This window comes from Podarcis erhardii (genome assembly GCF_964252035.2).
Source record: "Podarcis erhardii genome assembly, chromosome: 7".
NCBI classification, from domain to species: Eukaryota; Metazoa; Chordata; class Lepidosauria; order Squamata; family Lacertidae; genus Podarcis; species Podarcis erhardii.
In genome coordinates, this window is record NC_138511.1 from 24,882,525 (window position 1) to 24,907,222 (window position 24,698).

At 46.1% G+C, this 24,698-nt stretch overlaps 1 long non-coding RNA gene across 1 annotated transcript in view; it reads left to right on the forward strand.

Moving 5' to 3' along the window:
* Positions 1-24,698, forward strand: part of LOC309347073 — a 147,306-nt gene that overhangs the window by 45,278 nt on the left and 77,330 nt on the right. The gene's annotated exons all lie outside the window — the stretch shown is intronic.

The window sequence follows — 24,698 nt, forward strand, 5'->3', positions numbered from 1 at the left end:
CAGACCGTCCGTGGGCCAGATTTTGAAGGTGATTGTGCCGGATCCGGCCCCTGGGCCTTAGTTTGCCTACCCATGAGTTAGAGAATCAGATCCGGGAGAGAGACCAGGGTTCAAATCACCCCACCCAGGCATGAAGCTTCCTGGGTGATCTTGTGGGGGGGGGGCAGTCTCTGCTTCTTAGCCTAGCTCATTTGCAGAGTTTTATGACTAAACCACAAAATCATAGTCCATGGCCTACGACAATGGTAAGAGTTGGAAGGGACCTCAAGGGTCATCTAATCCTCTGCAGTGCAGGAATTGCACCTAAAGGTGGCCACCCAAGAAGGGTCATGGGTTCGAGCCCCACATTGGGCAAAATATTCCTACATTGCAGGGGCTTGGACCAGGTGACCCGGGTGGTCCCTTCCAACACTACTCCCTTTTTAGGGAAGCTTTTAATGTTTGATGTATTACAGTATTTTAATATTTTTTGGAAGCCGCCCAGAGTGGCTGGAGAAGCCCAGCCAGATGGGCAGGGTATAAATAATAAATTATTATTATTATTATTACAATGCTGTGATTCTATGATTCTGACCTCTGTTTAAAAACCGCAAATGAAGGAGAGTGCCCCACCTTCCAAGGAAGTCCTTCCCACTGTCAAACAGCTCTTAACATCAGAACATTCTTCCTAATGTTTAGTCGGGATCTCCTTCTTTCTTGTCCTTTGAATCCATTGGTTTGGGCCCCACCCTCTGTAGCAGTAGCAAACAAGCTTGCTCCATCTTCCATGGGCAGCCCTTCAGATATTTGGGGGACAAATGATGTATCCTACCTTGAGCTGTATGGAGAAAAGGGTAGGGTAGAAATGCAATAAATAAATGAAATGAATAATATGACGTTTCAGCCATAAACAGATAAAATCCACTCAATGGCAATTCAAACAAGGGCTGTAGCTTTGTGGTAGAGCATTTGTTTTGCATGCAAAACTTCCCAGGTTCAATCCCTGACAATTCCAGAAAGGGCTGGAGGACTCTTTCCTGAAAACCCAGAAAGCTGCTTCCAGTCAGTGTAGGAAATATAGAGCTAGCTGGACCCCTGCTCTGATTTGGCAGCTTCCTCTGTTCCTGTTTAAACTGCATTTCATCAAGAACCACAGCGTCAACTTTGCAGGTAGAAGCTCCCGATGTCTCTGAACAGAGCTGAGAATGTCTCCTTTCTGAAACCCTGCAAAGCTGCTGCCAGTCAGTGTAGACACTACCAAGCTAGATGGACCAAAATTCTGACTCAATATCAAGCAGTTTTCTGGGTTCCTAATTAGGTTTTCAGGGGAGAGCCATAGCTCAGTGGTAAAGCATCTATTTTTCGTGCAACAGATCGCAGGTTCGAACCCTGGTATATCCAGACAGGGCTGGGAATGTCTCTGGTCTGAAACTTGCCAGTCAGTGTAGTACACAATACTGAGCTTAATGGACCCAGCCTTCTAGTTCTATGTGGTACGTTGCATGCAGAAGAAGGTCTCAGATGCAGTCTCCAGGCAGGGATTGGAATGCCCCCTCCCCGTTAAACCGCTGCCAGTTATTTTCCTAATGGAGAAACGCTGCCCTGCTTTCTCGCTCAGCAAACAGAAAAAAACACAAGCAATTCCCGGGAAAGAGCGCGCCACCTTCTTAACGATCATCTGGGCAAACAGAGCTGCTCCGCCCCCAGCTATTTCCTTCTCTCTCTCTTTCTCTCACACACCAGTCCATTCGTCGCCCTTTAATTCCCAAATACAATTTAAAACCCAGACAAAAATTTCCTTCTCCCTTCCTCCCACCCTCTCTCCTCTCCTCTCTCCGTCCGATTTGCTCCGATCATGCATCCACAATCTGGATCTGATTCTTAGGGTAAACTCGCTTTTCAGTCCTGTGTATGTTTTCTTGGAAGTCCTACATTCAGGGAGGTTTACTCCCAGGGAAGTGGGCGCGTAGGACTGCAACCAGACTGAGGCTGTGCCAGTCTTGCAAAAAAATTAAAAAAATTAAAAAGTGTTCGCAAAAATGAGAGAGAGTTCTCTCTTTTTAATCGAAAGAGGTAGGCCATAAATATTTATTAGAGAAAAGAAAGGAAGTCGATGGGGTTTATACCTTCCTTCTTCCCATTACTTGGAAGTAAGTCCCGCCGAAATCAATGGCACTTCCTCCCAGGTAATGCGTGCAAAGCCTACAAGGGCGTAGCCAATATTTTTTTTGTTAGGGGGTGCAGGCCTTTTGGTTTTTGGGGGTGCGGTGGAGAACCTCAGTTAGCAATGAATTTTTATTTATTTATATTGATGGGGGCATCTGCCCCCCCCCCACGCCCATGATAGCCGGTACTCTGCTGTGCTGCAGGTATGTGAACTCACATCTTCCTGACGCCACGTGTGTGTGTGTATTTCTTCCTTTGGGGTTAGGTCGGTGTGCCTATGCATTGGTGTCCAAACTTTTTTCAAAGAGGGCCAGATTTGATGAAGTGAAGGGCCCTGAGGGCCGACCAAAGGGCCGATCAAAGTTGCTTTTTTAGGGTTGGAGTTGTTGAGAGGTTTTTTTTAGGATTTTACCCCAGGAAATAAACTGCCACAGGGGCCGAATTAAACCGACCGGAGGGCCGGATTAGGCCCCCGAAACGGATTTTGGACATGCCTGGCCTATTGAGTTCTAGTCTATGACGAACTTCAGTCCATTAATTTCAATGGTTCTACTCTGAGTAGGACAGGACCAGGGCATTATACAAGGCACATCATGACATCCTCAAGTGATAAAAATCCCAGAGTTCATGTTACATACGTTAAAGCCTCTAAATGTCCATATTATTCCCTTTGTGTGTGTGTGTTTTTAAGTCTTTGCTGAGTGCATATGTAATAAAGTTATGCCTATATTGATTGATTGTATTTCCAATGCTGCTTTTCATTCAAATGAAGCGTAAAGCGGCTTACAAATAATAAATAACAACGGAGTGAATCGTATAACATAATCATACAAAATAACAAATCAACAGTAAAACAACACAGCAGCAACTAAAAAAAATAAGCTAAGCATCCCAATCACAGCAGAAGACGTATTATATGATCTATGCAACAATATTAACAACGTTAAATAAACAGCAGCTAATAAATAAGCTAAGAATTGCATGGCAGTCATAATGATATCTAAAAATTTATCTAGAAAAATGGAAAACTACTCAGATGAATTAAGTGATATGCCGCAAACATATCTCCTAAAGTGCCTTATTAATAGCTTTGCAGCGAAACCGCATCCTTGACCATTCACAGGGACGCCTCGCTTGTACTCTACTCTCCCTCTTAGATAGTGATGGAGGGAACTGAGGGGCAGTCAAGGCAAGTGACGGTCCAAATCGGAGATGGGGAACCTGCTTCTCCCCAGATGTTGAACTTTCAACTCCCATCAGTCCCAGCCAGCATGATCAGTGGTTAGGGGCTATGGATGTTGGAGTCACGGGGAAATCTGAGGGTGGGACACCAATCAGGCTGGTTGTGGCTTTAGCCAGGCACTTCCACGATAGCATCCCAACTGCAGAGCCAGAAGCCAGCGATCCCTATAAACACCGGAAACAAGTCCCGTTGAACTCAATGGGGCTTCGTTTTGAACAGACGTGTATAGGGCTCCATTGAATCAAATGGGAGAGCTCACCTGCTGAAATGGCACGGCTGTGACTGCATCGTAGCCCTTCTAGTCAGGGTTTCGACCCGATTTCGCAGGTGTCAAACTTGCCTGCAAATCCAAACCTTTATTATTATTATTATTATTATTATTATTATTATTATTATTATGCTCGAAAGCTGATTCTCCACATCCGTGGGTAGGATTGGCTGTTTAGCGGAGAGGGGCCCTTTGTGTATGGTCAGAGGTCCTGTTTGTTGTTTTCTCGTTGTTCCGGGGCGCCTGACTTACCGTTGAAAATAGGTTTTGAATGATGAGCTTCAACGTTAGTGGTGGTGATATTTTACTATTTATTTCGTGTTATTACTATTGTTGCTGCTATTCTTTCGAAAGGACAGTTTGAGAAACAATGAAATCCCATTACAGGAAGTTCAACCGTGAAATCACGACTCAGAACTAAGTCCATCGAGTTCAATGGCTTTTACTCCCAAGGAAAAATGGGTTGGATGGCTTTGAGTTGTTCACTTTCTTTCTTTGTCCGGGAGAAAATTGGGTTCTACCACCCTCCTGCAAATTTTTATAGAGCACTCCTCGCGTGCAAATCCCGCAGAGTTAAGTGGGTCAGATTTATTTCTGAATTAAAGCTGCATTCTGAAAAGTGCGTTCCCATTCAAAATTGTTGTCGTTCATTCGTTTTGCTATCTGTTCCGGGATTTCTGCTCCTCTTTGGCCACATCAGGGCCCCGAGGGAGGCTCAGGTGCATTAAAACAGCCTTGCCAACCTGGTGCCCTCCAGATGCCATTTGAACTACAACTCCCACCACCCCCCTGCCAGTACCTGCTCATGGGAACTGTAGTCCGCAACATTTGGAGAGCAGCAGGTTGAAGAAGCTGCATAAAAACAAGAACATCTAAATATGGATAAAATATTGACAGGACCAGAGTCTCACCTTTTCATCAAGCGTTCTACCAGGGGCCTGACATTATTACTAGTTATGGCCTGTCGTTTTGTTTGTTTGTTTGTTGTTTTAAAAATAGATTTCGTGTATTACGGCAAACCGCCTTGCGGACTGTGCAAAGGTATATAAGTCACCTGAAGGAGTGGATAAAATATAACAACTTTAAAAGCAGCATCATAATGCGGATAATACGATTTAATACAGAACGAACGGCAATCCATGCGTTGCACTCGATGCTGGTCCTCCTCAGAGCAGACCGTTTGGACATGAGCAACAGCTTCATTAATTTCAGTGGGTCTACTCTAAGTAGGACTTAGCTAGCCACAACACGAACTTGGAGGCCTGAGCCGCCACCGACCGTACGGATCGGATTCGCTCCGCCGTCGTAACGACGCTTGCCCCGTTTACACCTGGTGTGGGAAACACTTTGATTCGGATTGATCCTTGCAGCAGGGTCCAGGAATCCCCTTTAGCAGAATACGTAGTTAGCTTGGAACATTTCTGCGTGCCATTTCGGCCCTGCTTGCGCTGTTGCTGCTTTCAAAAGGAAACAAACCCCTGGCGCACAGATTCCCCCCGCGTTGCTGTTTTTGTTGATGTCTCGAATCTCACTTGGCCGCCCCTCCCAATTTATTTATTTTTGCATCCACACGGGGCTCTGCGCTCTCCGGCTGCGGGTTCATTCGGCGCACAGGCTAATTTGACACACGACCAGCGCTGGCAGAGTTAGGCAACTGCCGCCCACCCCCTCCACCCGCCTCTATAATAAGCTCAAATAAACAACAAATGAACACCCAGGAAGAAGGGGGGGAACACCCTCAAAAACACCCACAAAGGAAGGGATCCACCAGGAATCCGCAGCAAGCTGCAAAACCGCCTGCGATCCCGGAGCAATTTCCGAAAAGGTACATTCACATCTATATCTATATTTATATATGGCCTGATTGGTGAGGGGTCCCCATTAACAGTGGCGTGTTTTGTTTTGTCCTATATCTAATCTATATCTATATCTATACAGTATCTATATCTATATCTATATCTATATCTATATCTATATCTATATCTATATCTATATCTATATCTATATCTATATACGTTTGTTTAAAAACAAACGAATCTGTGTGCATTTTCGTTTCTTCTGTGCTTTAAAAAATAAAATAAAAAATCACAACCCTCGACTGCTATTCAACCATTGGGGAAATGTTTAAAAGAAAATTCCCAGGAGGAGCAGTGGGTTGGTGTCTCTCTCTCTGTTTGTGTGTGTGTTAGTTTGCAAGAGGGCGAGTCGAGCATCGTAATAAATTGCCATGATAAAAGATGGACCTCCATGCCTTTTTTAAAGAGTTGGAACTGGGGAAGGGTAAGGTAACTTTTAAAATAATTTATAATGATGGAAATTGGAGGGGAGAATCTTTTGCGATTTTTGAAGCAAGCACGGGTAGGTGCTGCAGGAAAGTCCATGATGTGTACGCGCGCGTGTGTGTAAAGAAATGGGATGGGATCAGGAACAGGAGGACGGCATGATCGCAGAGATAAATGTAAACAGATCCCTTTGGCCATATATATACCGTATATAATCATCGGGTGTCGTTCAACCTACATGATAGCATTTTTCTCCTGGAGTGCAATGCTAACAGTGCCTACTCAGAAGTAAGCCGTATTGTATCCAATCGGAAAGTGGGGTTAGGATTGCAGCCTCGGTTTGTCAATACGATGTCTAAAATCCTGCTCCCCCTAAAAAAACCAAAACCCCACCACTACCACCACCCGGTTATGTGGCGTGCAGACAGACGCTTCGGATTCTGTCGTTCCTGAGCCGCCTCCAAATTTGAAACAAGCGTGAGGTATAAATGGCGCGGAAAGGAAGGTCTCCAGTTCATGAATTCTCAAACAGAAACCCCAAAAGAGGAGACCATTTGCTCCTTTTGCTGCTGTCCTGCTTGGCACATGTGTGTGTGTGTGTGTGTGTGTGTGTGTGTGTGTGTGTGTGGTATCTGGCCATGGGCGTCCACGGGGTGCAAGGAAGGCAGCCTCGCTACCTACCCGTGAACCATAATTTCCAGATCCGGCCCCCATCTTAAAAAAAAAGTGTTAAGCATTTGTAGAATGCAAAATATGCAAGCACGATTCTTCTCAAAAAAAAATTGGGGGGTGTGTGAGAAATTAACCTGCCTTCCCACAACGAAAAAAAAATTCTTGCCCAAGTGCCCACTTTGAATGACAGTTGTCAAGCTGAATTACCTATATACCTATTTGACAGAGCGTGAAATGCAACCCCATCCATAGCTAGATACATCTCAGTGCGACTTACTTTTGAACTAAGTCCTACAGAGAGTTAAACCTATTAAGGGGCCTTGGTTACCACGGCTGTCATTTTACATGGCTGCACTCGATGTGTAAGACTAACATTGTCTAAAACCCGCTGAATGCAACCAACGGGATATTTAACAAGGTGATATCAGGCCAGCATTAGAAGGGAGATTCTAACCACATCTGCGCAGAAGTAAACCGCATTTAATTCAGTCGGGTTTATTCCTAGGAATGTGTGGGGTTAGGATTGCAGCAGCCCTAGGGTTGCATCCAACCAATTTCCAGTCAGAGCAGATCCACTGAAATTAACGGGCCTCAATTAAGCATGCCCATTAACTTCAATGGGTTTACTCTGAGCAGGATTCGTAAGAGCTGCAACGGTCATCATTCACAGGACTAACTTCTGAAGAGACCAGAGTGAGGATCGTGCCTGTTTGTCAATGAACATGGGAATGGAGAAGTTAGTTTCTCTGAAACAATGAAAAGATGCTTGCCGTAGGTTAGTTTGAGTGTGGGCGATGTAGGTGGGAGGGTTGCCTTGAGGACCTCTTGTGAGTCTCCTCCCCATCTTTCCCCCTCTGCCTCTCTTTCTCTGCCTTCCCGCCTGCTCAGAGCGAAAAGGCGCCTTTCCTCCTGGCCATCCCCTTCCAAGAATGCCAGGGAAGGGTTAAAAAAGCAAGGCATTGGGGGAAACACACACACACACACCCCCCCCCGCCAACAACCTGGAATCAAAGAGGGAGGGGAAGGAGCGGAGTAAAGCTCCATCTCATCCCTCCCAGCCCAGGCCCAAGTGGGGAAACAAGAGAAGACTAGATGAGCAAGCATGGCTCTGTGGAACGAGGGTGCCAACCTCTGCTGCGTCCCCCCTTGGCAGAGCTGAACCCCCACCCCAGTCAGCCAGGTAGGGAAGGGGGAATTGGGTTAGGCGGGTAGAGGGGCAAATGGCCCTAAGGATGGCTGGAGTGCCCGGCCAGTTGCTAGACTAGGGTACTTTGCTTTCTCTAATTCCTAAAATTCCAGTTATTTATTTAATCTGCAAATAAAGCAGGGGGAGGAGCCATAGCTCAGTGGCAGAGCATCTCTTTGATGCAGAAGGTCCCAGGTTCAATCTTTAGCTTCTCCACGTAGGGTTGGGAGAGACTCCTGAAGAGCCACTGCCAGTCAGTGTGGGCAATACTGAGCTAGATGGACCAAGAGTTTGATTTTGCATAATGTGGCTTCCAATGTACCTACGTCTTCAAGGGAGGGTCATAGTTTGGTGGTTAGAACACCTTGCACCTGAGTTTTGGTCCCTGGCATCTGCATGTACGGCTAGGAGTCTCCCCTGCCTGAATCCCTGGAGAGCTGCTGCCAGTCAGTGTAGGCAATACTGAGCTAGATGGACTAATGGTTTGACTTGGGAAAAGGCACCTTTCCACCGTCCTTACTGATTTTCTTTATTTACTTCATTTATACCCCTCCATTTCCCCCAAGGAGTTCAAGGCGGTAAACACTCTTTTCATTTCATCTTTGTAACAACCTTGCAAGGTAGGCAAGGCTGAGAGAGAACAACTGGTCCAATGAGCTTCTTTGCTGAGTGGGGATTTGAACCTGGGTCTCTGGTCCTAGCCCAACATTCTCAACTGCTATACTTCCCTGACTCTCTTATTTGCTTCATCCTATTTTTTTCCATAAAGGACAATCCTCCCCCCTCCCCCCCATCCATTATATGGAGCAACCTCCTCCCCAATGCCAGTTTAACAGGGGACAAAGGACCCAAGGAAATGAAATTTTACTTTGTAGAGTGATAACTTAGCCAGAGTTGGATCATTGGCCTACCTAGTTCCATAGTGTCTACACTGTCTGACAGCAGCCCTCTGGGATTTTTACAGGGTCCTATCCCAGCATACCTGGAGATGCCAGGGACTGAACCAGGGACCTTCTGCATGCCAAGCAGATGTTCAGCCGCTGACACCAGTTCTAGACCACACATTTAAAGCATGTGGCTTCCAGAGAATCCTGGGAACTGTAGTTCTGTGAGCAGGAAGCTACAGTTCCCAGGATTCTCTGGGGGAAATCATGTGCTTTGAATGTGTGTTGAATGTATGATGTGGATATGATTTGAGCTACAAACCTTCCTGAGGAACAGGTGGGTCAACCCTCTGCTCCAACAAACGAAAAAGAAAAGAGCCTTTGATGGTACCTTAAAGATGGATGATAGCACCAACTAGCATAAGTTCTAGTCCAAAAAAAGGGGAAGAAAAACAAAACCCTATGCCACAATCAAAGCTGTTAGCCTTTATGTGACTTTGATACTCTGGTTGTTTCGATAGTGAGATTTGATTCTTTGTGGTATGCTGTTTAGGACTGGAAAAACAGTGTTGGCTGCTTCCCATTGAGACTGGTAGGGCAGATGGCAGGGAGCCCAACAGTAGGTGGCGCCATAGTCAATTATAGGCAGAGCCAACAATTTCTAGCTTTGTTCCCACCCTCTTCCTGCCTGCTGAGTTCTATAAGGGCAACACTGAGACTAAGGGGGAGGAGGAAACTGGAGGGCAGTGTCACCCCTTGGGCTGGATATAAGTAAGAAGGCAGGTTGGTGGGAGGTGGGTGAAGGCAGATTGGGCTTGGTGGGGCAGTGCTTTATTCACCCTAGTGGACTAGCCTCCAGTACTGAAAAAGGAAGAGAAGTGTAGGTCCACCAAGCCTGGTCCTGTGCTGAGGAGCAGCTCCACAAAGCCCTAACACAAGATGGGGGAACCTCAAGTCCAGGGGCTGAATAAATCACCCTCCAGGTCTTTCCATCCCATCCATTCTCCAGTCCACAGTCCATAACTATCTGGTGAGTTTTTGCTTGGCTGGAATGTGTCCTTGGGCTCAATGATTCCTCTTGCTTGCCTGGCAGGAGAATAGAAGTGTGTGTGTGTGTGTGTGTGTAGACACTAGCCTCCCACCTCACAAATAAGCCAGTCTAAATATAAGCCAGGGTAGCCACTCATGCAGGGATACTGCAGGGAGCCCCCTTTCTGGATCGTGGTCTCAGTCAGCCCCCAGGAGCCTTTACTCCAGGAATAGGAGCCCTCCAGCCTTCCAGAAGTCACTGGACTCCAGTTCCCATCACTCCTACCCATTAGCCATGCCGTCTGGGGCTGATGGGACTTGTAGTTTAACAACACCTGGAATACACCTTAGCTACCTCTGGTCTAAGTTATCACAGGACGTCTCCCCTCTTTGAGCAAAGCTCTGCCTGCTGTTATTTTACTGGAGTAATGTGCTCTTTCGCTGATAGCAGCTGTGGCAAGAAAAAATTCGGGTCCAGGACTTGGTGAGAGCAAAAGGATGCACCCAGCTTTCCCTCTCAAAAGCTCAGGTTAACACAGATGGGTTTCTGTCCAACAACAACCTTGCTGGGTAGGCCAGAGGATTAGAAAACATGATTTGCCAAGAGCAGCAACCTTGCAGTCAGAGTGAGTAATTAGCAGAGTTGGGCTTTTCCCCTCAACAACCATCCTGCTAGAGTAAGTTAGAACGAATGAATATCATACATGGGTTTTCTGCCAAACAACAACCTTATAGATCAGATCAGGGTGAGATTCACTGTTGGACAAGGATTTGAGCAAATATCCACTATGCAGAGTCTAATATAATAAATTATTTTGCAAATCAGGAGAAATAATAGGGGGGAATAGGTGACAGACAGCTATGATTGATGGAACTATTCAGTTTAAATATTCATTTCTTCTTCCCCAGTACCCTTAAATTGTTTGATGGAACTGCTGATCTATTTGATCCCCTGATTCCTTCCTTTTTTCCAACATCTGGAGAGGTAGCCATGCTACCAATATACTGGCTGCTTGGGGTTGCCAACGTGGTGCCCGTGGGCATGATAGTGCCCATGAGGACTTCCCTTGGTGACTGTGCAGTCTTTGAGTCCTACCCTGCTCACATCACATGGTGCTCAGAGTGGTTAGCTCCTTCCCCTGCAATAGAGGGAATGAGAAGAGTGTTGCTCTTTCAAACTTCCTCTTTCAGCTCTATGGGCTTTTGGAGGCTCTGATCTGCCGGGGAGGCACTGAATGGAATGCAGGGTGGGAGAGAGAAAGGGAACGTTCTGGGAGACTGTGAGAAGAATGGCGAGAAAGTGGGATGCTACAAGAGGGGGGGGGAGGGAGGGAGGGAGGGAGAGAGACAGAGGGAGTGAAAGAACGAAAACACACACAGAGAGACACCAGGGTCCAGTAAAATGAGTCCTCTTGGTTAATTTATTCATGAGTTTGTCTCTCCCGCAACCATCACCACATCTGCATCTACTGACTAAACTGAGAAAATCATCTATCTCCTTGCTTTCCAAACCTATTATGGCTCAAAAACACGTATCCAAAGTACAGGTCCTCTCCCCGAGGAAGCCTGGCTGGTTGCTGTAGTTTACTCCTCACAGAGATATAGTTCTCAGCACCCTTAGCAAGCTAAGGTTCCCAGGATTCATTGGAGGAGAAAGAAAGGGGCCTGAAATGCATGAAATGCGTGAAAACAAATCTGGACGAATACCCAAACAATAAGGCTGTCTGGATGCACCCAAAGTGATCTGTTCCAATTAGCGCAAAGCAGCAAAGGACCCTAGTCAGGAGCCCCCCCACCCCACTTTTCACACAATGAGCCAAGTTTTTACCTGCAAGAGAGCGGGGCCCTCTGGGTTATCCCACACGCCCAGCCCAGCCGGCAAAAGCTTGGTGGCCCTGCCTTTGCATTGTGCAATTGTGTTACTATGGCGGTTGCCATAGAGGCTAGTGTAACCAACAAGGGGATATTGCAATGAACAGGTACAAAATGTAACAGAACTAGTCTAAAGAGCTTGTCCCTGGTGAAATCAGAGAAAACAAGAGCCTTCCAGAGGAGGGACAATAGCGCTGCATCTGTTTCGGGCTGTGATCGGGGGCGGAGGATCCTCCCACCTGTCACGCCCCCTTCTCCCAGAGCTTGAGAAGGAGGCTCATTAAAACCACGCTTGAAAATTCCTGGCTGACTGGTGCAGAATATCTTCCCTGAGCTTCCCATTGTGGTGCCTTAAGACGAGTTAGAAATAAAACCACTGCAGCAAAAAACACACACAGAGAAGAAGTAGAGCGGAGGAGCTGGTGGCTTCGATTTGAAGCCCAGTGGACATAACTAAAGCTGGCTTTGTATAGAGTTGTCACCCAAGACACTGAGAACCTGCTTTTGAAGGTTCTCGAGTGAGCAGGGAGACAGCGACACCAGAACCCGGGACCTTCTGCGTGCAAAGCGGGTGTTTTGCCACTGAGCTACGAATCCTTGACCGGCTAAGTGCATGAGCTGGAGGGGGTGTGGGGAGGTGTAACCCACACTTCTGCCATGAATCACAGCAGCCCTGCTTCACGGTGGATACTTAACAGCAGTGTAACGTCAGCAGGATGTAGCTGGCATCATACGCCCTGTCATCATTGTGTACAGGGCTGACGCCAGGTGACCCTTGGCAGCCCACCACCACTGCCCCTCCACACATGGTTTTATGGGTTCAAATCTCCTCTCAGGCATAATGCTCACAGGGTAACCTTGGGCCAGCCACTATCTCTCTCTCAGCCCAGCCTACATCACAGGGCAGTTGTAGAGGCGAAAGCTGGGAGGGGGGGAGCAGTGTGTATGCCACCTTTGAGCTCCTTGGAGAAAAAGGTGGAATATCAATGTAATAATAATAATAATAATAATTAATAATAACATTATTATCATCAACATTATTATTATTATTGCATCTATATCTTTTTAAAAAATTATTTATGATTTTAATTTATATACATTTCAGTAGTAATTTAACAGTAATATATCACATTTATATCAATATTATTATATTATAAATATTAACAACAACAAACAATCTTAATGAAAAAGGTGATGGTGATGAATAAAAGGTTTGATATTACAGTGGTACCTCGGGTTACATACCCTTCAGTTTACATACGCTTCAGGTTACAGACTCCGCTAACCCAGAAATTTTACCTCGGGTTAAGAACTTTGCTTCAGGATGAGAACAGAAATCGTGCTCCAGCAGCCCGGCGGCAGCAGGAGGCCCCATTAGGTAAAGTGGTGCTTCAGGTTAAGAACAGTTTCAGGTTAAGAACGGACCTCCGGAACAAATTAAGTACTTAACCCGAGGTACCACTGTATATTACACCTGTATCGTTTTTTCCTTCTTTGCCATCATTACTGAATTATTATTATTAATAAATTCATAGCAAACCTTTCATCACAATCATTATTTAACAACAACAACAACAACAACATTTTAAAAGTATGTATTAAGTTGGCCTATACATCACTTTTGCACACAGATTCTATCAGCAAAGAAACTCTCATTCCGTGTAAACTGCACCTTAGAAAGCATCAAATAGAAAGACATTGTTGTTACAACAACATCAACAATCACAATATAGCAGCAGCAACAACAACACATGGAGGGCTCCAGGTTCCTCACCTGTAGGAGCATACAATCTAAATTTCAACACTGGGAGAATAACCCCTAACAAGCAGCAGGGAAAGTCTCCTGCTTTGCGGCCCGTTCAGCTCCCTGAGTTGCCGCAGAACAACATGCTCCCTGCAAGGTACCAGCTGGATAATCAATTCACCTCTCATTGCCTTTGCCAGTTGTGCGGGCCTTTAATTGCCTGCCTGCTGCTCCTTGCAGTTCTGCTGCTCTCCAAGGAGCGCCTCTCCAGGGCTGGGTGGGGACCTTCCTGCGTAATTGGGCAGGTGTGAGTACATTTTGAACTGCCGCCACTGTTTCAGTCGCCTCGGATGTCTCCAGCTCCAGCTTATGGCTCCACACCCAAACCAAGAGTTTGGTTTAACAGCCAAATTTCTAAAATCTGGACTTGGAATTTTGCAGTAGATCATGTCGGAACACCCCTGGGGGGGGCACACACAGCCCCTGGAATGAGACAAACCTCTCCTCTTCCGGATGAAGTGCAGCCCAGGATGTTCACAAATCAGTCCCGGTGTGCACCAGCGGCACATATCAAAATACATGTGCATGCTCACTCAACAGAGTATAGCAGAAATGATCGTGGAGCGTGAGTGTAGCATTCTAAGTGATTGCATTCTAAGCAATACATACAGGATGCGGGTGGCACTGTGGGTTACACCACAGAGCCTAGGACTTGCCGATCAGAAGGTCGGCGGTTCGAATCCCTGTGACGGGGTGAGCTCCCGTTGCTCAGTCCCTGCTCCTGCCAACCTAGCAGTTCAAAAGCATGTCGAAGTGCAAGTAGATAAATAGGTACCGCTCCGGCGGGAAGGTAAACGGTGTTTCCGTGTGCTGCTCTGGTTCACCAGAAGCGGCTTAGTCATACTGGCCACATGACCCGGAAGCTGTGTGCAGACAAATGCCAGCTCCCTCAGCCAATAAAACGAGATGAGCGGCGCAACCCCAGAGTCGGCCACGACTGGATCTAACGGTATGGGGTCCCTTTACCTTTACCTTTACCTTTACCTTTACCTTTACCTTTACCTTTACCTTTACCTTTACCTTTATATACAGGACAAAACAACCATGGTGTCCTCTTGCTTCTTCTCCAAGAGAGAAAGAGAGAGGGGGAAAAAGAAAGCACAAAAGTACAGTACGGCGGAAGAGAGATAAGACTGACTTCCGTTCTCACACTTTCCAAGCCTAGAAAGTAAACACTGACATGTGATGTAACAACCACACATCCAGCAACAGAGGAGTGAAATGCTAACAGATCAGAGACAAGGAGCTTCCCCCACCCCAAGGGCCACATCCCCAGGGGGGGAAGAGGCAAGAGTGCGTGGAACAATGAATGCAAATTTCACCTTTGTAAAAATGGCTAGAGCAATTAAATTAAATTTTATTTTTTTTGTCCATAGGCTAGTTGTTCCACGCATTGTCCTCCACCCAGTCAGGCAAGCGGCATTATCTGAATTCAGTCCACTGTCATGATCTCAGTGATACTATTCACTAGTCCTACCCATTGTAGTAGCCTGAAAGTGGTTTTGTGGTTGTGGTAGGTAAGAGAGATGCCCCTCACCAAGTGATGCTGAGAGTTCATTTCCTGAGTTCAGACAAGACGAAGTTACAATAGGTGAAGTTTCTGCAAATACTCCTCTCTGTCCTCCATCCAGACAGGCAGGCAAGCAGCATTATAGATCATAGAATCATAGAGTTGGAAGGGACCCTGAGGATCATCTAGTCCAAACCTCTGCAAGGCAGGAATATGCAACTGTCCCATATGGGGATCGAACCTCCAACCTTGGCATCATCAGCACTATGCTCTAACCAACTGAGCTATCCAGGGGCTGCAATGTAACTCATTATCTGAGTTCATTTTACCTTGCACAGCAGGCTAATTTCTACACCAACACCCTTCTCGCTCCTCCATCCAGGCAAGCAAGAGGTATGATCAGAGCCCAAGGGCACATTCCAGCCAGGCAAAAACACCCAAGGAAGGCAAGACCCATGAGTGGTGTGGCCTGAGAAGAGAGCGAGCGAGCGGCCAGGGGGAAAATCCAAAGGGGCAGATAGAAAAAGGGTCCCCGGTTATGGGGCTCCCCTGCTGCATTGTAATGCAGACTAACATCCTTACACATTAATAACGGCAAACGATGATGAATATTTTTATATCGGAAGGGAATCTGTACCACACTTAATTACATGCAACACGCCTCACCAGGCAATTAAACCTCCATTTCCCCCATCCCGTCACTCATTCCCCAAAGCCTAGAAATGTCAACAAAACTCCGTTGTAATTAGAAGAGTCTCCTATAATATTTACCCCCCTTTTTTGTACATAAAGCATGTTCCAACTTGTCCCCCGATTCTTAATTTCTGATCACGGCCAGCGTCTCTGCTAATTATGGGACATAATGAGAGAAAATCGATAACAACAGCTTGTGGAAGTTGCCCTCAGCTTTTAGGGAAAGGCTGCAAATTGCAAAAGGAGAGGTAGGTAAACAAGTCACTAATTGGGTTAAAAGGGGAAATTATAGAGACTCCAGGGCTGCTTTTACATATATGGCCTTTGTATAGCTTTTATATACTATGCCCATAACAACACAATACACAACAGTAAAATCCAATGCAATATGTCATCACATTTTAAAAAAATGTTATGGGTGCATTTGCAATTCATATTACAGGTGGTACAAAACCAAACCATTTTAAAATTCAATGTGCTCAGAGAAATGTGTATATTAAATTGATGAAGATTCATACTTTCCTTATCCTCCATAAATGTCATACCTAAAATCAACACGACTCAATTTCAGTATGCTGAGAGCTTGCATCCACCCTCCCTGCCAGAAAGAAAGCTTGTGCCTGAGTTTGCTTTTCACCTCTTCCCTCCCAGTCAATTTTCCTTTTGTGTTGCGTGACAATAGTAAGTGCAAGGGCAGGGACTGCCTTATTGATAATTGCAGTCTGCTTGGGAGCTTTCTTTGGCTGAAGAGTGGGGTAAAAATACCTTAAATAAAATATCTGTTTCCTTCCCCTAATAGAAGTCACAGGACTAGATCATAGACTGAGGCATCACTCATTTTGGAGTAAAGCCCATTGCATTCCAGTGGACTTTCTTCTGAGCATACATGCTTAGAATTGCATGGTGGTTTAGTTAACTGAAAGGTAGAGGGACCCCTGACCATTAGGTCCAGTTGTAGATGACTCTGCGGTTGTGGCGCTCATCTCGCTTTATTGGCCGAGGGAGCCGGCATACAGCTTCCGGGTCATGTGGCCAGCATGACTAAGCCACTTCTGGTGAACCAGAGCAGTGCACGGAAATGTTGTTTACCTTCCTGCTGGAGTGGTACCTATTTATCTACTTGCACTTTGACGTGCTTTTGAACTGCTAGGTTGGCAGGAGCTGTGACCGAGCAACGGGAGCTCACCCCGTTGCGGGCATTCGAACCGGCAAGCTTCTGATCGGCAAGCCCTAGGCTTTGTGGTTTAACCCAAAGTGCCACCCACATCCCTTGGTAAAGGGACCCCAAAATTGGCATGGTGCAAGTTAGGTGATGAGAAGGGATGAGGGATAAATTCACACAACAACATACATTATATTAGGATAAAAATGTCCTTACAAGGCAAAATCACATTAAAAAATGAGTATGTTGGGAGAAATATGCTGTAGAATGCTGATGGGTTTTTGTATGTAATAGCAAGCTGATCTAGAAATGTGGTATACTTAAGACAAAATGAGAATCAGAGAGAATTTGAAAATGGCAGCATTGTCCATCCTTCGTCATTGATTTCAGTGGGGTCTATGTTCAATTCACTTGTTCTGCATTTGACCCAGGCACAGAGCTGTAACTAGGTGATCTTGCGCCCCTGGCAGAATTGTCCAGATTGCATCCCCTATTTAAAGAAAAATGAATAGGGAAAAACAGGGCCCCTGCATATCATATAAAGACCCTCTATTTAAAACTTTTTCTTATGAGGTATTAATCAATATTTTTATTTATAGACATATTTACAACACATTTTAAAGCCTGCACCTCTGGTGGGGGCCTTCCTCACCACCCCCAAGCTATGGCCCTGCCCAGGCATTTCTTTAGGATTAAGATGGCCTCTTCCTGAGACAAATGGGAGAGAGAATTACCGTATTTTTTGCTCTATAAGACTCACTTTTTCCCTCCTAAAAAGTAAGGGGAAATGTATGTGCATCTTATGGAGCGAGTGCAGGCTGCGCAGCTATCCCAGAAGCCAGAACAGCAAGAGGGATCGCTGCTTCCGCTGCGCAGTGATCCCTCTTGCTGTTCTGGCTTCTGGGATTCAGAATATTTTTTTTCTTGTTTTCCTCCTCCAAAAACTAGGTGCGTCTTATGGCCTGGTATGTCTTTTAGAGAGGAAAATACGGTAATTTACAGATAGAGTGATGGTGACTGGCAATCCAGTCTGGCTCCAGCATAGTTCCTGATTCTGAAGATATCTCTCCCAATTAATAAAGCCTTGCATTTGTTTATCGGGTTGGGAGAAAACAGAAAAACACTTTAGCAGCCCTCTTTTCCAGAACAGCCACAAAATGTTCAAGGGATTGGTTGTGAAATGACCTATCTGAACCACACACACACACACACACACACAGAGAGAGAGAGAGAGAGAGAGAGAGAGAGAGAGAGAGAGTTTGTAGCCTTTTGAAGAACAGACACATTTTTTGCCTTGAATAGCTGCATGACACAGGCAGAAATGCAATAGGTATGTCATTGCTCATTTTTGCATTACCTTACTGGTGATGGAGAAGCTTTACCAGCTAAGTTCTGCCTGTTATGTAGCTGCCAAGTCTTAGATGGCAATGTGTATCATATTGCTTATACAGTTCCCCATCTTTTGCAGACTATTTAAGAGAGTGTGTGTGTGTGTGTGTGTGTGTGTGTGTGTGTTTAAAACCCCCCAGTAAAAAATGAGATGGAATGAATTTATGGCTCAGCACATATGACACCGACACAGACCAGAAGCAGAGGGTTGCCTCCAGCTATGTTTTACTCACCCTGAAATTAATGGATCTAAGTTAGCCATGACCATTAATTTCAGTGGGTCTGCTGTGAGTAGGACTAGCATTGGACATGAGTAGGAGAAGTAAAACTGGCTAAGCATCTGAGCAGGGATTCCTTTGATCTGCATGGTGGTTCCATGGATCTAGTGCTGATATAAGGAGAACATTGCAGGATTAAGGAAAGCAGTCTGGAAAAAGAAGCACAATGCATGTCTGTGCATTTCAAGATCGTGTGTGCAGCCTCCAAAGAGGCCTTAGCCCCAGCTTGACCCAAAGCTTCAAGTTTGCCAAATTGCTACGCCTGATGATAAGGAAGCAAAGTTGTTTGCTGTGGCTGCACAGGTCACTCTTATCCAAATAATCAGATCAGGTGTGCTTCAATAAAACAATACAGGGCTGTTGGCATGAAATGGAAGGTTCAATGTCAGGTGTTCAATTAACGCAGCCTTTGCCAACCTAGTGCTTTCCAATTAGAAACATAGAATTGTAGAGTTGGAAGGGACCCTGAGATTCATCTAGTCCACTTAAAAATCTCAAATGAAGAAGAGTCCACCACCCTCCAAAGCAGTCTGTTCCACCGTCAAACAGCTCTTCCCACCAGAAGGTTCTTCCCATAGCCCTCCAGATGCTTTTGGGCACCAGTTCCTAGTAGCCCCAGACAACCTAGTCAGGGAACTGGAGTGCTGTGATTCCTGCATTTCAGGGGGTTGGACTAGATGACCCTTGGTGATCCCTTCAAACTCTACAGTTCTGTGATTCTAGGTTCCTCCTTCCTGGCTAAGATGGTGCCTGCTGTCAGAATTTTGCCTAAACTATTTAACCAACAAAGACAACCACTTAATCGGATAACAATGTGATTTGAAGCACCTTTACTCAGAAATAAATTGAGCGGGCTGACTCCTAAGTACAGTGGTACCTCGGGTTACATATGCTTCAGGTTACATACGCTTCAGCTTACAGATTCCGCTAACCCAGAAATAGTGCTTCAGGTTAAGAACTTTGCTTCAGGATGAGAATAGAAATCGTGCTCCAGCGGCGCAGTGGCAGCAGGAGGCCCCATTAGCTAAAGTGGTGCTTCAGGTTAAGAACAGTTTCAGGTTAAGTACAGACCTCCGGAATGAATTAAGTACTTAACCCGAGGTACCACTGTATGTACATACAGGATGTCAGCTGAAACGTAACAGTCAGCGGCCTCTTCCAGAACAACTATATATTGAGCATTCATCCCACATTGCTTCTACAAAGCTTACGCAGAGGTTAGATGGCATTCAGGTCTGTTCATTCAGAGGTTATCCGACAATAAGCATTCATCACAATTTGCTCGCACGTTCTGTCATTCCATTAATCATTTGCTCATCTCGCGCTTGTCAGTGCACTTTCTCCTAACAGTTTCCTAACTGCAAAACAAGGAGGTCTGTTTCTTTTCCAAAGAGGCTTTGTCGCGCTGAGGCGACGGAGTGCTTTAATCCACTTGGATTGCTGCGTAAACCTGAATTTCCCCGGTATGCCTTTTTAAATCCCTTCTGCAAAAATACGGATAGCCTGGGAGAGGCACCCCGAGTTACAAAGCCAGGTGTAAGCAGGGTCATATACCTACGCAGAACCTGCAAAAGGTGTTGGATGCTTTCAGGAGAGTTTGCAGGAAAAGAAAAAAAGAAAGAATCGGATGACCAGGTGAGGCAAGTTGTCTAGGGCTTCTGCTTCAGGGCCTGCTCTCTAATTCCTCAAGGCAGGGACACAGCTGGGGGAGTGAACAGCCCCTCCCCGCCACACTTGGCGTTCCAGGAAGGAGTGCGCGGGCCTTTGCCACACATTTCACATAGCTTTCGACAGCTCCAATGTCATCACCTAGGCGACCGGGACGCTACTTTGTCAGCGGGTGCAGTTAAATAACTCAGAATCTCAACCCTTTAGGCCTCTCTCTCTCTGTCTGTCTCTTTGAGGGAAACCCAAACTTACTGGGGGCTGCGAACAGGTAAGAAGACACTTTCTCCTTCCCCTCCTTCGCTCTGCTCTAGAAGCATTTTTTTTTTCCTTTTAAAAGAAGGTGTGATTTGCACACATTTGATGGTCACAATCAGATCCTGGTGTTACAGGCTGCGATGTAAGGGAGAGGGGGTAGGATTTGCTTCCCTGGCTAATCCCCCTCTGGCAGGAAAGATAGGTCTGCATTTTTGGATGGGGCATTAGCGCTACAGCAGACATATGACCCATTGGCAAAAGTTGTGTGTGGATGACTTGGCTCTAGAGAGTGATGCCTTTGCGTTCAACTGTTTCTATAATTTCAATAGGAATGGTCTGTTCAATTTTGGTTCTCTGGGGTTCTCATTTTCCCCAGTCTTGAATTCCATTATCCACGTTTTTGCAGCAATTTCCAGTTAAAAACAACAACTCCTCGCCAGCATTTTAGCACAAATTTCTTCTAAAAAGCATATTTCAGCAAAGCAATTTCCACTAATACATGCATTTGCATGCACACTTTACCCCAGTATGTGCCAATTTTTTTGTACACACTACCTGGATGGAAACCTGCATTGCAAAATCAGGACACATGTGAATTTCGGATGGTGGTTGCGTATTGGTTCGCAAATACGTTCGCATGTACGGGTTGTGCAGGCTCACCTTTAAATGTGAACTGAATCGCCCCCAAACATATACATGTTCTGAATCACAGCCTCAGTCTCCCACTGAAACCATCAACAATTTCCAATACTGAAATTTGACCAGACTGAGCCAATGCTCTCACGAAGTTTTTTGTTTATGTAGCAAATGGTTATTGTTGCGGCACCACCTATGAAAATGCATTACAAAGTTACATAAGTAGAGAAGTATTGCTTCATTCTAAAATGGACAATGCAGGTGAGAAACAGTCACGGAATGGAGAGGGCAAACCTACAACTCCTCCCCCCCGATTCCACAAATATTATTGAAAAGCATTGAAAATTTTCTGAGGTTTTGCCTCCTTGCATGCAGAAGCTTGCCCCCCGCAATGTCCTACTGATACGGTATTTTTATTTTTACCTGTGATTTCCCAAGGAAGGCTCAACAACTTTGAGTCGCTAAAAAAAGCTCAACAATGGGGGCTGCCCAAAAAGAGCTGTTTTAACTGTAAAAATATAAATACAGTCATACTTTGGGTTACAGACACTTCAGGTTGTGTGTTTTCGGGTTGCGCACTGCGCTGAACCCGGAAGTACCGGAATGGGTTACTTCTGGGTTTTGGCACTCGCGCATGAACAGAAGTAGTAAATCATGCTATGCGCAAAAGCGCCAAATCGCAACTTGCACGTGCGCAGACACGGCACTGCGGGTTGCAAACACTGTGGGTTGCAAACATGCCTCCTGCATGGATCACGTTCGCAACCCGAGCGTCCACTGTACCATAAATGTGTCTTCAGCAGCTGGTCATGGAGAAAGGCAGACTGCAGCCTTTCCTTTGGGCTGATGTGAACAAAATGGAAGTAAGGGGCACAGAGGGTGACAGCACCCAGCAAAACATCACCACAGGGAATGTTTTTTTTCTCCCCAGTCAAAACTCACAGAAATTCAGTTCTGGCACCTCTCAGGTGGGCACCATTGCCATTGTAAGAGAACAAGGGGAGGTGTTTGTGGTGATTTCTGACACATCTTTTTCTACAGAAATAGCACTGGTTACAGGTACACACCCACACCCCACCCACGAACAGGCAATATCCCAATCAAACAGGTCTTCCTCCCCCCAAAAACCCACATTTCACAACATAGGAGTACTGTGAGTGGGGGCTGGGCGAACCACATTGGAGAACCCAGGCCTAGTAGTAGGGGCAATCTCATCCTTTATTTGCACACTGTGGCTCCAGTCCAAATCATCTGTCAGGAGAGTTATTCCCAGGATGCAGGCAGGAGGCACCCATGAGGATGCTGCCTCGGGTGTGTGGGTGGGTGGGTGGGTGGGTGTGGGTGTGCTTCTGTTGCCTCAGGCAGCTACTTTACGCCACTTCATGGATGGGCTGGCCTTGCCTGAGGTCATTATGGGCATGCACACTGGTAGCTGTTTACCTGTAAGCACAAACCTTTGTTGGTTTTTTAAATACAAGTTTCTCAATCTACCAGATTTGCACAAAACAGCAGCCATCTCTCTCTCTCTCTCTCTCTCTCTCTCTGTGTGTGTGTGTGTGTGTGTGTGTGTGTTCCTCCAAGCCAAGAAACCTGAGATCCACGGGTATTTCTCTACATGTGCACATACACCTTTTGTGATTTACCATGCTTGCACAAAATAGCAATCCAAAACTAAAAATAAGTGATGCCTTGCTCCAAACTAGGTAAGGATTTGGAATGAGGCATATTGAAAAGCATGTACTTGATTATCTGAGGTTCTGCGCCTATCCCCCGCAATGTCTTATTTACAGGGTATATTTATCTGTGATTTCGACTTGGCCCATGGGTCAAATCAATGATATGTACTTAGAATTTGGAAGGGGTACTGAATGGATGATCCAAAGACCATATTTAAAAGCAGGGGGTTTGTGGGAAAGAAAAGTGATGGAAGGGCTGTAACTCAGTGGCAGAGTTTCTGCTTTGCATGCAGAAGGACGTAGGTCCAGTTACCAGCATTTTCAGATAGGATTGGGATAGACCCCTGCCTGCATCTCCAGATAGGACTGCCTGCGTTTTTGGAGAGCCACTGCCTGTCAACGCAGACAATACTACTTGGTATGGGGGGTAAGGTAAAGGTAAAGGGACCCCTGACCATTAGGTCCAGTCGTGGCCAACTCTGGGGTCATGGCACTCATCTTGCTTTATTGGCCGAGGGAGCCGGCGTACAGCTTCTGGGTCATGTGGCCAGCATGACTAAGCCGTTTCTGGCAAACCAGAGCAGCGCACGAAACACCGTTTACCTTCCCGCCAGAGTGGTACCTATTTATCTACTTGCACTTTGACGTGCTTTCGAACTGCTAGGTTGGCAGGAGCAGGGACCGAGCAACGGGAGCTCACCCCATCATGGGGATTTGAACCACTGACCTTCTGATCGGCAAGTCCTAGGCTCTGTGGTTTAACCCACAGCGCCACCTGCATCCCTGGTATGGGGGGGGGTAGCTTTCTATTTAAACAACTATTCATTTAGAACTATTCATGATAGCTGGAATCTTATTATCATTGAGAAAGGGGTTGCGGCACAGAGAGAGAGCAGCTTCCTGTGTTCCTGTGTGGCAGCAAGAGTTTCTCTAGAAAGAGCAGGGCTGGTGTCTGGTTTGAAGGGACCCTGACTAGATCTTAGCAGAGGGCAGCAGCACTGGGACAACTGAGCAGGCAGTGGAGCACAACAGCAGCAAACAGCCCCGAACTCTGAAAGTGCTGGGCAAGGTGGCTGTGACTCTGCCACCTTAATTTCTCGAGAATGCCTCTGAACATGAGAAAAGTCTTGCTAGAGCAAGCCAGTTGCTGGGCAATTGCAAAAGGGGAAAGCATGGCTGCTCTCTGGTCCTGTGATTGGATTTCCCAGAGGTTGCTGGTTGGCTGTGGTTGAGAACAGATTCTTATGATAAACTCAGGAGAAAAACCCTACCCAGTTTCCCTACAAGTCACCAAAGTTTCATATATGCAGGTCCACTGTTACTAATCCACTGTGACACCTCTATGAGGAAAGGTTGCAGCCTTTTTAGTTTGGAGAATGGAGAAAACTGGTCCTCTCTCTCTCTTGTAATGTTAGAACTCATGGACATCCCATGAAGCTGCAAGGCTCAGCACAGATAAAAGGAAGTCCTTTTTTATGCAACACACTTTTCAAGTTTGGAACTCCCTCCCACAGGAGACAGTAGTGGCCACCAATTAGGATGGCTTTAAAAGAGCACTGGACAAAATCAAGGAAGAGAAGACTGGTGACTGGGAGCGGCCACCAGGACCATAGAACACTAAAGGATCTACATTGGCTCCCAGTGCATTTCTGAGCACAATTCAAAGTGTTGGTGCTGACCTTTAAAGCCCTAAATGACCTCAGCCCAGTATACCTGAAGGAGCGTCTCCTCCCCCATTGTTCAACCTGGACACTGAGGTCCTCCTCTGAGGGTCTCCTGCTGATTCCCTCCCTGAGAGAAGTGAGGTTACAGGGCACCAGGCAGAGGGCCTTCTCGGTAGTGGCACCCTCCCTGTGGAACACCCTCCCTTCAGATGTTAAGGAAATAAACCACCCCCACCTGACTTTTAGAAGACATCTGAAGGCAGCCCTGTATTAGGAAGTTTATAATGTTTGATGTTTTAGTATGTTCTGAAATATGCTGTGAGCTACCCAGAGTGGCTGGGGAAACCCAGCCAGATGGGCGGGGTATAAATAAAATCATCAT